This window comes from Ctenocephalides felis, unplaced genomic scaffold (genome assembly GCF_003426905.1).
Source record: "Ctenocephalides felis isolate EL2017-DRISC unplaced genomic scaffold, ASM342690v1 CF-g0.4_SCAFFOLD_01886, whole genome shotgun sequence".
In the NCBI taxonomy this organism is placed as follows: Eukaryota; Metazoa; Arthropoda; class Insecta; order Siphonaptera; family Pulicidae; genus Ctenocephalides; species Ctenocephalides felis.
Window position 1 is genome coordinate 94,891,476 of NW_020538040.1, and position 15,262 is coordinate 94,906,737.

The 15,262-nt window shown below is 29.1% G+C and overlaps 1 protein-coding gene across 2 annotated transcripts in view; it reads right to left on the bottom strand.

Moving 5' to 3' along the window:
* LOC113378424 (protein cycle-like) overlaps positions 1–15,262 on the bottom strand; it is a 322,860-nt gene that overhangs the window by 136,136 nt on the left and 171,462 nt on the right. For both annotated transcript variants that reach the window (XM_026618951.1, XM_026618950.1), the window contains one exon: positions 14,751–14,982. The gene's annotated coding sequence lies outside the window, so the exon portion shown is untranslated. The remainder of the gene's footprint in view (positions 1–14,750; positions 14,983–15,262) is intronic.

Sequence of the window (15,262 nt, forward strand, 5' to 3'; positions counted from 1 at the left end):
AAAATTGAGAAAGCTGATATCATTTGACAAAATCATATTCACAATGTTCCAAATATAAGAACTTGACACTGCCAGCTGACAAAATTATGTGTTCGCAAAATGAATCATTACTTACACATCGCAAATAATACACAAACAACTTCGTGGTTTCGTATCCAACAAATTAGTGGCAAAAGTAGGTTTGTATTATTACTACTAATGTATCTAAAGTAAATTGGGAACATAATGTATTGCAAACAAATGTAAGTTGAATAAAATTAATAAACATAATAAAATTTATGATTCAAATGAGAAGTAGGTACAAATCTTTAGAAAGGAAGAAATAGTATGCTCAAAATTAAATATTGATCAGAAAATTTTTAAATTATTTCGATGATGAGTTAGAAAATTTTGGAAGTTATTCTTCTGTTGAAATTTCAACAAACTAAAAATTTCTGAAAACTTTGTATATTTTTTAAATATGCTTTCGACCTCATATAACATTATTTTAAACAAATAATATTACGGATATTGTTTTCTTATTGTTTTTAATTTATAAGCAAGCAAAATTAGCACAAAACTATAAATTTTAGACTTCTACTCTATAGTATGATGTAATAAGCGTATGAATAGTGGGTTTGCAACTAAATACCGAATACCAAATATTTGCTAAAAAGTTAAGAATCCTAATCAAAATTTGAAAAAGAAAATTAATAACTAGTTTTTCTGCACTTTTACGAAGTACTTTGGGACGTGAATTGTCCCAGCTTCAGAAAAAAGGTTGAAAATAACTTGATCATCTTCATCAAAAACAAAAATTGAAATTTCAATTTTGTCATAATGTAATACATTACTAGTTCTTAATAAAAGAGATGAAATTATAGATAAGGATGAATTCTTAATTGTATATATGCAAACACTCAAGCGTAATCATTGATTGACTCCTTTTTAAAAAAAATCATGTAACAGTAACATATTGTTCGATAAATATTCAGACAGGCGTTCATTTATAGTCTCGGGCTCGCCCGTAGGTAAGCGGTTAAGAGCGACGGGGCTTGTTTCAGAGGTCCCGGGTTCGATACCCTCTTCGAGCAGCCTGTTGTCAGGCAGCAGTGACAACGATTTTCACATGGAAATATAGATAGCAATATGTTTCCAAGTGTAAATAGCCCATGCCCGGCATTGCTGCACCAATAAAAAGTCAGCATTATTAGATTAATTCTAATAACAAAAATCATCAAATATGGATGGATTAACCATTGGGTTACTATCTAAAAATACGAAGTAAGAAGTTTCAGCCCAACAGCTCATAAGACGTAAGGTTCTGATTGATGTTAAAAATAAAAAAAAAATATAATCTCAAAAGTCGATAAAGTTTAATTTATTATAAATACAATAAAGAATTCATCTCTTGTCATATGTTATCTAAACATAACTTCCCATCATAAGCTTTTTATCGCGTAAGACAGAAACAATAAATGCTAATCGGTGTTACGCCTTTCATTTTAACTTTTCGAATAGTATTATACTATGTAATTAACTGTTCATGGTGTAATCAATAATAACCATAGTCTGATAATAGAGTACCTAATACATGAGTCTATTTTATATTCAAAATAAATCATATATACTAATTATAAGGTGACAATACGTCTCGTATATTGACTTAGCTTCTCGGATTTTTTCAGGAGAAAAACTTGTCCTGGTCTCAGGACTTTCACCGCGGATTTCCCCGAATTTTTGAAAAAGTGTTTGTTATCAATAAGCAACTTTATATCCCTTATATAAAATAAATTAATTTAAATTAACAATAAATAAATATCAAGTGTACAATTTGTCATGATAAAGTGCACAAAGCACGTTTCAATTGCAGCAATATTCGTGAAAAAAGTGCATATGAAAGGTTAATTTATATATATATATATATATATATATATATATATATATATATTATATCTTCACCGTTCTTTGCCTCGGGAATTTTTTCTAGATATCGTAAATTCCTGGTGCGAAGTTCTGTTACGGCATCGAGCATTCGTGCGATACACATCGGTAAATAAATTTACATAATCTGATAAGAGCGAGTGAGTCAGTAAGTGAACAATGGAATCTGGCCAGTACGGCCAGGAAAGTGACGACGATGACAGTGGTCATCATGATTTTGAGGATTGTGAATTGAATCCAGTTGATAACAGAATTACGTCAATAGAAGAGTTTGAATACGAAATGGATGACATTAGTGATTATGAAATAAATGATTTGGATAATAATATTAATGAAACAAAAGTTAGTGAAATTAATTTAGTTAAAAATTGTGAATATAAAAAAGGTAATAAGAAAAGTATTAAAAAGGGAGTAATAGATTTTAGAAAGAAAAGAAGATTGTTAAGTAATAAAATATTTGATAAGAATCGCGAAAAGTTAAGTGTGATAAGGAAAAAAGGTGACATTAAAGTACAAGTTAACAAAACACGTTTAGAGAAAACTAATAATGATGGAATTAATGAAAACGATGTAAATATCGATTGGGCAAGTGAAGTAAATGAAGAAATGGATATTAATTTAAATAAAAAAACCTATGAAGAGGAGTTTTTCTATTATGATGAAAGGAACGAAGGTCCATTTGTTATATATGCAGAATCAAAAGATAAAAATTTGGGTAGACTACATCCAATGGCGTTAGGAAGAATTTTACATACAAAAGTGTCAAGTGTTAGTAATAAGATAAGTAATGTTGCAGCTATAGGTATAAATAAAATAAAAATATGTTTTAATGATTGGAAGAGTGCTAATACAGTGGTAAAACAGAAATTACTGGACGAGTATAATATTAAAACTTATATTCCGAAGCATAAAACTACGAGAATAGGTATTATATTTAATGTAGACCCAGAGATTGAAGAAGATGAAATCATGAGTTGCATTAAAACGGATGTTGAAATTATTAAAGTGAAGTGTATTAAAAATAAAAAGGCATATAATAGCAGCTATAAAACACAAAGAGTGAAGATTTGGTTCAGGGGCAGTTATCTTCCAGAAAATGTATTTATTCATTCAGTAGCTTGCGAGGTTCAACCTTTTATTGAAAATGTTATACAGTGCCACAAATGCTGGAGGTTCGGCCATATTCGTCTTCAGTGCCAGGGCAGGCAAAGATGTAGAAAATGTTCGGATGAACATGATGTAAAAGAATGTGTGAGCCAAATAGAAATATGTGCTTTATGCCGAAATAATCATCAAGCGAATGATAGAAATTGTCAAACGTATTTATATAATAAAAAATTAAAGGAGTTGAAAGCATATCAGAATATTTCTATAAGTGAAGCTAAGCAAATATTGCGTAAGAGAACATATGCAGATATAGTACAGACCAAATTTTATAACAGAGATTATCAAAATGTATTTCCTTCATTAATTAAACAATCAGATAATCAATTAAAAAGATTTAATAATAACAAGTTTGAAATGTTAAATCATATTAAAGAAAAAGAAGTAGAAATTAATGAAGAAAATATATTGAAAATTAGAAAACCTAAGCACACGACATTAAGATTTGAAGGAAGACAAAAAAGAATAAATGCAGAAGAATACAAGGAAAGGAGAAAGGAAGTAACGAAATACAATAGTGAAGAAAATAACCCAAATAAAAATGAAGATGAAAAAGAAAAAAAAAGGAAGATGAAGCAACAATTCAAAGAAATTTTTAACAAAATAAGGCACAGATTAAGTTATAAAACAGAGATAAACACAGAGAATATATGGACAGCCCTGGAAGAAGAAATAGAATCATTGTGTACTGAAAAAGCAGTGATGGAAACTAATAAAATAGGCAATGTTATTGAAGATACAGGTACGGAATAATAGTTTAAAATATAATAAATTCAACAACAAAACAATTATGGCAAGTAGAGTTATTATGGAAAAAAATAAAACTAATATTTTAAATATGAAAAAATTTAAAAATAAAAATATTAAAATTATGCAATGGAATGCAAGATCTTTACCGTCAAATAGAGAAAGTTTAGAGAATTTTATTTATGAAGAAAACATTGATGTTATTTTGATATCTGAGACTTGGTTTAAAATAACTCAGGAATACAAGTTTAAAAATTTTATTTTAATTAGAGAAGACAGATTAGATGGAAAAGGAGGAACTGCTATATTGATTAATAAAAATATGAAGTTTAAAGAATATAAAATCAATAGGGAATACATTAATATGGATTTGTGTCAAATGTGTGCTGCAGAAATATTATTAGGAAGTAAGAAAATAGTATGTGTATCATTATATGTTTCACCAAAGGCTAATATTTCAGAAGGGCAATGGAATAGTTTACTGAATGGAATTAAAAAACCCTGTATAATTGGAGGAGATTTTAATGTCCATAGTCAAGCTTGGGGTTGTGACTATGAAGATACAAAAGGACGTAGACTACTGGAAGCGATAGAGGAGAACCAACTTTATATATTAAACGATAATAATAAAGTAATTAGTAATAGAATATGTAAATCAATAGTTGATATTACTATCTGCTCTTCAGACATAGCACATAAAATAGTATGGGATATGTATAATGATGATCTAGGCTCAGATCATTATCCAATAATAATGGAATTAAATGAAAAAAAGATCTTTGATGAAACTACATCTAATAGAAAATGGAGGTGTAGTAAGGCTAATTGGGAGCAATATAGAAAAGAAATTGAAGAGAAAATTGAAACAATTAAGATTTCAAAAAAAGAAATAAATTATGACACTTTTGTGGATATTGTTAATGAAGCAGCAATGAAGAGTATCCCAAAAACTGAAGGAATAGTAAAAAAAAGGATAATAAAACAAATTTGGTGGGATGAAGAATGTAACACCTTAATTAAAAAAAGGAGAGAAGCAGAAAAAAAATATAGGAAAAATATGAACTTAGAAAACTATTTACAATGTAATCTTGTTAAAAATGAGGTAAGAGCAAAGTTAAAGCAAAAGAAAAAAGAAAGCTGGGATAACTACATTAAAACTCTGAACCCAAACACACCAACCAAGCAAATATATAGTATGATTAAAAGATTGAAAAATATTGGAGAAGATACTGAAAAAGAAAATAAAAGATGCGACAACAATTGGATAGATATGTTATTGAATAAAATAGCCCCAATGGGAGTAAAGGATAGTTGTATGAGATTGCAATACTTGAAAGATAAAAACTATATCAAAGAAGTCATGAAACCGTTTAATATATGGGAGATGGACGTCGCAATGAATAGGAGAAAAGACACTGCACCAGGAATAGATAATATTCATTACGTTATGTTATCTGAATTACCAAATATAGGTAAGGAAGTGCTATTAAAATTAATCAATAAGTACTGGTTGGATACACAAATAGTTAGAGACTGGAATAAATATAATATAATTCTCTTTAAAAAGACAAATGGAAATGCAGATAATACAGATAATTACAGACCTATATCACTAGCATCGTGTGTTGCTAAAACCAAAGATTTAATGATAAAGAGAAGATTGGAGTGGTTTGTAGAGAAAAATAAAATATTATCTAAAAGTCAATACGGATTCAGAAGAGGGCTGAGTACGAAGGATAATTTATGTAAATTAATGGTTGATATTAATTTGGCATTTTCAAGAAATAATTATGTGGTGGCACTCTTTTGCGATATTAAAGGGGCATATGATAATGTCGTCCCAAGTATAATGTTCCAAGAATTAATTAAAATAGGATTACCATTCCGATTGGTGTCAGCCTTAACATTTAATATATATGAAAGGAATATAATAGTTAAGAAAGATAACAAAATAATTGGTGAAAGAGTAGTGAATAAAGGACTACCACAAGGAGGTATACTTAGCCCATTATTGTATGCTATATATGTAAGAGATATAGATAATATTTGGGTAAGAGGTACGAATATTATACAATATGCAGATGACATACTCATTTATGTAGAACAAAGGGATTTAAATCTAGCGTTTAATATTATGAAGGAAAATATTAAAAAACTTCATGGATGGTTGAGGGATAAAGGCTTGGAACTGTCGGATGAGAAAAGCTCGATAGGGGTATTCACAAGACATAGGTTGAATGATTTACCAACTCATATTAGTACGGAAGAGCATTCAATAGCGGTTAAAAATAGTAATAAATTTTTAGGAGTCAAGTTGGATCGAAAATTGAAATTTAAAGAATGTATACAAGATATTAAAAAGAAAATAGAAAAAAGGATAAACCTATTAAGAGTGGTGAACAAAACATGGTGGGGTGCTCATCCACAAACGAGTTTAGAGCTATATAAAACTTTGATTAGACCAATTTTAGATTATGGTAGCATTGCTTATCACAGTAGTCCACATGTAAAGGTGTTGGATAAAGTACAATATAGATGTATCAGAATATGTATTGGCGCAATGAAATCCACGCCAATAAATGCAATGTTAGTTGAAAGTGGAGAATTACCTCTAAAACTAAGATGGAAATATTTAATCCATAAATATATTTATAAGAAGATATTAAGAAGAGAGCCAAATATTATTAGTGGATTAGAAGAATTGGAAAAATTAATGGAGAATAATAAATTTTGGGATAATAAGCAAAATATTATGGTAGACAGTTTGAATTTCATGAAGAAAACTAATGTTTATAAGATATATGAAAACAACGTTAATCTTAAAAAATTATGGTTTGATGAAGGTAAACAATTTTTTGTCAATATTAATAATGAAGAGACAAATATTATAAACAGTAGAGGATATGAGGAAATCTACACAGATGGCTCTAAAGTAAATAATGAAGTAGGGTGTGCCATGATCCATGAGAAGAAAGAATTTCAAAAATTGATAAAACTACCAGATTTTGTTTCAGTATATACTGCGGAATTAGTAGCTATAGGAGAAGCGGTAAAATATATTAAAAACTTTAACATAAGAAGAGCAATTGTATATACCGATTGTAAAAGTTGTGTAGAAAAATTAATAAGCATAAACAAAAAAAATCTTTTTGAGGAAGCAATTTATACAGAAATTCGAAGCGAGTTAGAAAATATAAAATTGATAGGAAATGAGATAAAAATTACGTGGATCAGAGGACATAATGGAATAGAGGGAAATGAAAAGGTGGATAAATTAGCAAAATTAGCAACGAAACAAGGAGAAAAAATGGACATTATGCTGAAAAGTGATGTGGAAAACATAAGTAAAAGAAATGTGGAAGAGGAATGGCAAAAAATTTGGGATGACACGGTAAAGGGAAAAACATATAAGACTATAGAGAATAAAATTAGAAAAAAAACTTGGTTTAAAAGTCTTAAAAATGAAGATAGAAAATTTGTAACTACGTTAAGTAGAATCAGATTAAACCATGGCAATTTTCCAAGTCACTTATATAAAATAGGTATTAGGTCTTCAGCTATCTGTGAATGTGGAGAAGAAGACGGAAATATAGAACATATTATTATGAAATGTAGCAGGTATATAAAACAACGAGAAGAAATGCTGGACAAATATTATGACGACAAAAGTATAATAAAACCAATTGCTTGGATTTGCATAATAAGAAATGAAAGAAATTATAAAATATTATATGAATTTATTGTAAAATCTAAATTAGTTATATAATTTTAATTTAGTAATAAGATGTTATGTATTTATTCTTAATGTATATTCATTATGTTTGTATATGACCAAATGTTATATAACGAAGTCAAATATAAAAAAAAAAAAAAAAAAAAAAAGTTCTGTTACCAAAAATATATTTATAGGCCGTCTACGACAAACAATAGAATATTTGTCAGAGTTTTAAAAATATTTTTGGCGTCGTGCTGTTGATCTTGACAATTAATACGGGGACTATTAAGTTGACTGACATATGAAATTGTAATTAATATAATTTTTTTTGACAAATAAATACAAGTAAGAAGATATTTATTAAATGTATAGAAAGTAGTTATGATGTAGCTATTATTTCGTAAAATCCTCTTAAAATTAGAAATAAGACATTGAACCTGTTTGCCCCCTGGCCGTCCCATCTTAGCAACTGTGGGGTAAAAAAGACCAGGTGCCAAATTTTTTGATAACAGCAAAAAACACATTTCTGCAATGATAAATTAGCTGGCAGTTTTACATTGTCAGATAGTTGTTTGTTTGATATGTGTTATTTGTTGTTACATAATTGGTTTGGTCACAATATAATTGCTCAAAGTCAATTTGGATCTTTGTGCCCCGCCCTACCCTAATTCTTATAAATGATCAATTTGAAAGTATTATTTGCTAGCAGAATTTGCTTCGACAATAAATTTTATCCTGACTATGACCATCATTCGGTTTAAGTTGCGTATATATCAAGAGGCATCTTTCGACAGCTCTACATGATGTTTACATGCAAGAACCCGCTGTACACCTACGCTTGTCTAGAAATAACGCAGATTTAGCAATATTCCAACAAACTATAGAACAACGACCTGGTAAGCGACCAGTATTTGTGAATGAATATTTTGGCAAAAACGCTTTTTCAACTTTGCTTTCTTTATTTTTATTCGAAATATACAAAAATAGTTATAGAAAACGTTATTGAAACCTACAAATCAACTATTTGAATTCGCGTAATCATTATATTTTGTAAGATCTTAATTAACTACCCGCACTGTGTGCTCTGCTACATTGTTTGAAGATTGCAAGGATAGAATAACAAAATAGTTTCAAACGAATTGAGAACTGCTCGAACTTTCAACTATTACACTTTCGAATACAATATTTACACTAAAAAACGAAAACAAAGATACAGTTTGTACTAAAGAATCCGGCAGAAATAGTGTATGGAATTCCGACTACCATCGTTTTTGTATGGATGGGGGTAGAAAAATGTATTGGAGCTCTATAGGTGCACTAATTAATAAAGTTTCACTACACTATTTACACTATTATTCTCAAAAACGTGTCAATGTCAGGTAATTCTTCGATGGTGTCTGAATTTTTGAGTGTAGACATTACTTCTATGAAAAGAATGATACTGCTGTAACAGTTGGATCCGCTCGTTATGTTCTCAGAAATTCGAGCAACCTAAATTGGAGCAACCCAATGGTGGGATATGGTTTCAATAGGATGAGCCATTTTTCACAGATTACAGTCAGTGACATAACATGACCAGCGCTCTCGCCCCATATAACTCTATATGATTCCGTTCTATGGGTTATCACATAAAAATTGTACAGTAACTGTCCTCAAACCATCCATACCTTAAAAAAGTAATTAGAGCAAAAATGGCAAAGATACCGCCTGAAATAACAACAGGTGATTCAACACACTCACCTCAACATACAGGTGAACAACAGATCACCAAACCCTCTGTATCGCAAACAAGGGACACTATTTGTAAAATGTTATTTTTCACAAATAAACTTTAATATATTGTAAATGTGTTAGCAACACACAAACTTTTGGTTAATGTTGTCATTTAATATTTAAAATTATTAGCACAAAATTATTATCCATTATTTCTGCCGAACCTATTATTTGACTTGTTTAATTAAATTCATTAAATCTTAAAAATATCGAAAGTTATATTGTTAATATAATTGAAGTAAATTTTCAAAAACTAATTGGAATAACCAAAAAACGTTAAATATAAAAATGATTGTTGTATAAAATCTAATCAATTCATCTATTCGTGAAAAGTTCTATATTGTGAGAAAACTCGAAACAAACTTAGCTTGAAGAAAAGATTAGAGTCAATTGTTATAAGCATTATTCTAACCTGATACCTATAAAAATTCATTTCTAAAAGCTAATTCTTGATAAATTCCCTTGCATAAAATATATAATTCCCTTATATAAAATTAGATTACGGGTCCGTTTAGTTAGAATTTATTATAAATATTATTTTTTATTTATAACTTGATAGTTAAAATTCAAATATACTAGTAAAACTAACAAAACCTAGAAAAATTCAAGAAATCAAGTTACTACTAACTACTTCGATAGACAAATTAATTCATATAGGAATTTATATAACTTTATAACTAGAACTCCAAAAAAGTAATCAAAAATATTAAGCTTAAATTTTTTTTTGTGTATATATATATAGTGAAGTTTAATATCAAGTCTAATTTAGTTACGTCAATGATAATTAAACGAAAATCAAATATGGATATAATAAAGACATTGACGCTTGTTATTTTCTCGTAGCCGCTGATAGTACACCGAAACATATTTGCTCTAAATTTCATCATCATTCAGATTAAAAATTTTGCGAAGGTCTATCGTACATCATATGATCACAATTCATACAGTAAAATAGCAGAATCATGACTTATCTTTATAAGTATTTCGCACATCAAAATTAATGAGCTCATTTCGGCAAGATATAAAACACATTCACAAACAAATATAAATTTATATAATAAATTTATCTTCTGTATTTGTTTTCATTGAATATAATGATATTTAGAAGCTATAAATATATCCCAATTTATTTCAAAATGGAAATATCATAATTGACATAGACAAGAAAGACAGAAGTCTATTAAAGACATTCAATTGTAATACGCTTCATTGAATACATTGAAGAATAGCATTCAATTTACTGCACCTGAATAATCAGGTGGGATATCAGATTGCATTAATGAAATAACAAGCTTTATATTTTATAAAAAGAAAATAATTATGAGAATTATTTTTGAAAAGATAATTATTGAAAGCAAGCACCTAGCATTATGTTTGACTCATTTATATCATTGACGGAATGTGTAAATAAAATGATAGTTCCCATTTTATGATCAAAACTAAATTTTATGTGTGTATAAGCTAGTTTGTTTGAAATGCCAAAACAAAAAACATCATTGTTTTTAAACATTGTTTTTAATTAGTGTTAGTAATTTAATTAGAGCATAATTTTTTTTAAGACAAGCAAATAACAAAATTATTTTTTATACTGACAAAAAGGTCATTTTTATAGTGATTTTCGTTTATATATATGATGAAAGTTTTGTCGACGTTGATACATATTTGTAATATTTTTGCAGCCTAACCGTCGAATTAAAAAAAAGATTAAATAACAAAATTATTTATTCCATTAAACGTTTCGACACTTGATGTGTGTCATCATTCAGTAATCTAAAAAACATTTAACATAAATACACAGATGATGATAAATATGAATATATAAAAGGAGGAAATTATACATACCAAACCAGGAAAAACAGGAAACATTAATTATGATGTAAAATTGATTGTGCACTAAATTTGTGTAAAATAATAAAATACTATTAATTAACAAACGAAAAATAGAAGGAGCACATATTGCCCTTCTATATTTAATGTTATTGGTAGCCTAGCGTTGTGTGCACTGTTCAAGGTTAAAAGTACAGCGCAGTGTAGGCAACGCACGTGTATGAGAGTGGGAGAAAGTTGCGAGAACGAAAGGGTAAAGAAAAACAGAGAAGAAATATAACGAATGAAAGATTCTAAAACTGTATTGAATTACTTTTCATGAAATTAATGATATCATAATTTTGTTATTTAATCTTTTTTTTAATTCGACGGTTGGGCTGCAAAAATATTACAAATATATATCTGTTCAAAAAGTTTTCGTAATTTTCGTTTTTTCAAAAAAATATTTATTTATTCGTCTACATTAATGTGGTCCCCTTCAAAGTAGTCCCCCCCAGATATAATACACTTATGCCAGCGTTTTTTCCAATTTTCGAAGCACCCTTGATATTCACTTTTTGATATGTCCTTGAGCACTCTCAGCGATTTTCTTCAATCGAGGAAAACCGCCGTCCTTTCATGGGTCTCTTCAACTTTGGGAATAGGAAAAAGTCACACGGAGCCATATCTGGTGAATTTTTGCACTTTGCAACACTTTATTTCATTTTTTACGCAAAATTTAATACAAATTCTTTGACTTTTCAATTCTTCCATTGTAAAAATCGCCGAGCTCAGAAAAACACGTCGAACCTTAGCGACTACCACAGACAAAGTAAACAGTGAATATAGCTGAAAATTTCATCATACTTTAGGGGCATGTATACCAACACAATAAAAAAAAAATTTTGACAATCAGACACTCCAGACCCGCGAAATTTAATTATTAGTAATTCCGGGTACTTTTTGAACAGACCATGTATATATATATATATATATATATATATATATATATATATATATATATATATATATATATATCAAGGACATTGAGACCAAATATTAAGAAATCCGAAAGACCTATTCATATCAATTCATCTAAAATAATCCTTTATAAACGAAAAGAAAAATTTAGAAACAAATAAAATTAATAAACAAAATTAAGTTAAAAATAACGTCCTCTTATACAATATAATTTGATGATCATTTTTTATGACCAGGTCATTTAGTCTCATATCACATTGATAAATAGATTACTACTTAATTTTATTACATTGTTACTTAACATTTAACCATTTATTATATATTATTCAATTTTATATGCTAATTCGTTTCGATGTTCTACATCATATTGGCTTTTGCATACTTTTTTTAATTTTATATACTTTTTATGTTCTACTCTATTAAATGTTACATAAACTGAATTATAACATTAATTACTATTATACTATTTTATACTTCTAATTTTTTAAACTTCCGGTGCACGTAAAAGCTTCAAATAAAAACCAGGTGAATTGTCAGGTGGAAAAGAATAACGACAAGAAAACTGCATTTACATATTCCTAAAGGTTGTCGAATAGATCGAAAAAAACTGAAAACATAGCATATCATCACGCTTTTTATTCCGGTTTTTGTCGGAAAATTTGAGATGCTGTTATTTACAGAGTAAATACTTTATACTTCTTTGCTTGTTACAATTCTTACTTCATAATAAACTTTAAGCGATAGCCGTTCGTTTGATATTACTTCTGTAGTAATTAAACGTGTTAAAAGTAAATCAATCGGATATACGGATACTAATGAACGTTCGTTTCAAAGGTCATCGCACGGTCATAAAAGACGTTTTGAGTAGGTATTCTAGTATTTTTGTGTCAGAATGCTATGCCAGTTATTTCGCAACCGATCTGTTTTCATGATACAAGACCTTGATAAAGCTCAGTGACAAATTCTAACTCAATCAAAGTAGTTTCACATAACGATAAGTGAAATTGATAAGGTCTGCGGCTCTATCGATATCGACATCGACAGCACACAAAAACAAGAATAGAAACTGACTTAGCACTCAAACAATACTTATTATAGAATTATCTATAACTGTAAAAAGAAATATAACCAATTAAACTTGGATTATTGAATTTTCAGTCGTTATAAAACTTGACGGCGAAAGTAGAAAAGTACATGATGTTTCTATTAGTTTACATGGCTCTATTAGTTTTGCGAATTATATATATATATCTAAATAATACATGAGGAATCAAATTTTAGTGATATGCTTCTCGTAATATTTCGATGCAATCAGAAAATAAAAATAATTAAAAAATGTAAAAAATGGTATATTCGTATCTAACTATCTGATGGTATTATACTCTTATATAAAATATTTTTTTAGATGAATTATGTAAGTGAATTCGACTTAATCTCATCAGGAAAAGGCAACTATTGTATTTTTTCTAAAACTTTAAATAATGTTTTTACATGTAGTATAGTTATTTTAAAAATGCATATATTGATTTAAGTGATTTAAAGAATATATTTTATGAAACGTTCTACCTCTTCCAATCATCGCCTATGTTTAATTGTGAGATATGTATGATTTTCAAAGATATGTACATACAAATAATTTTTTTCAGGTGCAATTTAATTAAGAATGATTAAGAATGAGATCAGAAACGATTAGTCTAAACTGGTCCAAATTGATGTTATTATTGAATAATTGGTTATGTATTTCGAAAATTGGCATCTCCGAAACACATTTAAATTAACTGTAATTATATTAATTATAGTGCACAGACACTATTATTGTCATTTATTATTATTATTTCAAATTTTAATTAATTTAAATAATTCAACCAATGCATGAACTTTATCGTGAATTTGTGAACTTCAAATTTTGACTTATCATATCACTAAAGCAACCTTTGACACAAATCTTGACTATCGTATTTTTTCAAACAATGATGAATTTTTAATATCAAACGACTTGACTTAAAATCAAATTATAACCGATACCGTGATTTTTAGTAGGTATGTGCTATGGAACCATGATATCTATCAACATAAAAACTTTCATCGAATATTGTATTACAACTGTTAATTACAAGAAAACTGCCCGTTCGATCTTTATCAAAAACTAATCAGTATCATTCTGAACCAAAATCTTTTGAATTTGTATAATCTATGCAAGATTTTTATGCTAAAACGTAGATAAAAAAACTTTTAAACGTGGCTTGGCTGCTCGTCGTGCGAAACTGACAAACGCTACTCCTTACCGCGTTAACGTAGACAAAAACGTCGAATGGCTCTAAATTTTTGGAAATCGGTCAAGACGTTTTTGAGAAAACTTCGACGAAAGATCAAAAATCGGCCCCCACACATACTGATTTCTAAATTTAATTTCATTTGATTCAGAATGGCTTGAAACGTCGAGAAAACATAAAATCAGCAAATCGTTTTTTTCTTTTGGCGATAACAAACTTCTTCTTCGAGAAGTTAATCATGTGATGAATCACGACCCCTCGCCCTCCCAATTTTTTTTTTTCATGTAAAAAATGTTTTAAAATGTCAAATGTTAAAAATGCATAAAAAATTAATAAAAAAAATAAGTGCAAGTAGAAATGTTTATTACCTTCTCTGGGGCGGTATCCGTTATTGTGGCATGAAGAACGCAGTAGCAACCCGCTCCATACCGGCGCTGATGACTTTGTCGCCCGCTACCGCTGCAAGCGCAGTGCTGCAATTTGTCTGTGGTCTTCGCGGACGAGCGGATCGACCAGACATCACGATGTTCGACTACAAGACTGGCAATCGAGAAATTACCGCCTTCGATCTCGAAAGACACCATGCGTGAATTCGTGCACCTGGAATTTAATTAAGAATATATTAAACGAGCAGCTCTCGTGTCAGTTAAATTGCATTTCTGTAATAGTTACTGGAACTATATTATTCCATAAAATGTCATATGCAAGTTATGACTTATGGACGAACAATATTTCACAGCAGTACATCATATTATATACATTGTTTTGCATAACCATTAGGGGTTACAATACCGGGATTCGGTGATCCCGAATACCGGGATCCCGAACAATTATTGTCCAGTATTCAATACGCGGCAGTGTCGGCACATAACGTGTTTGT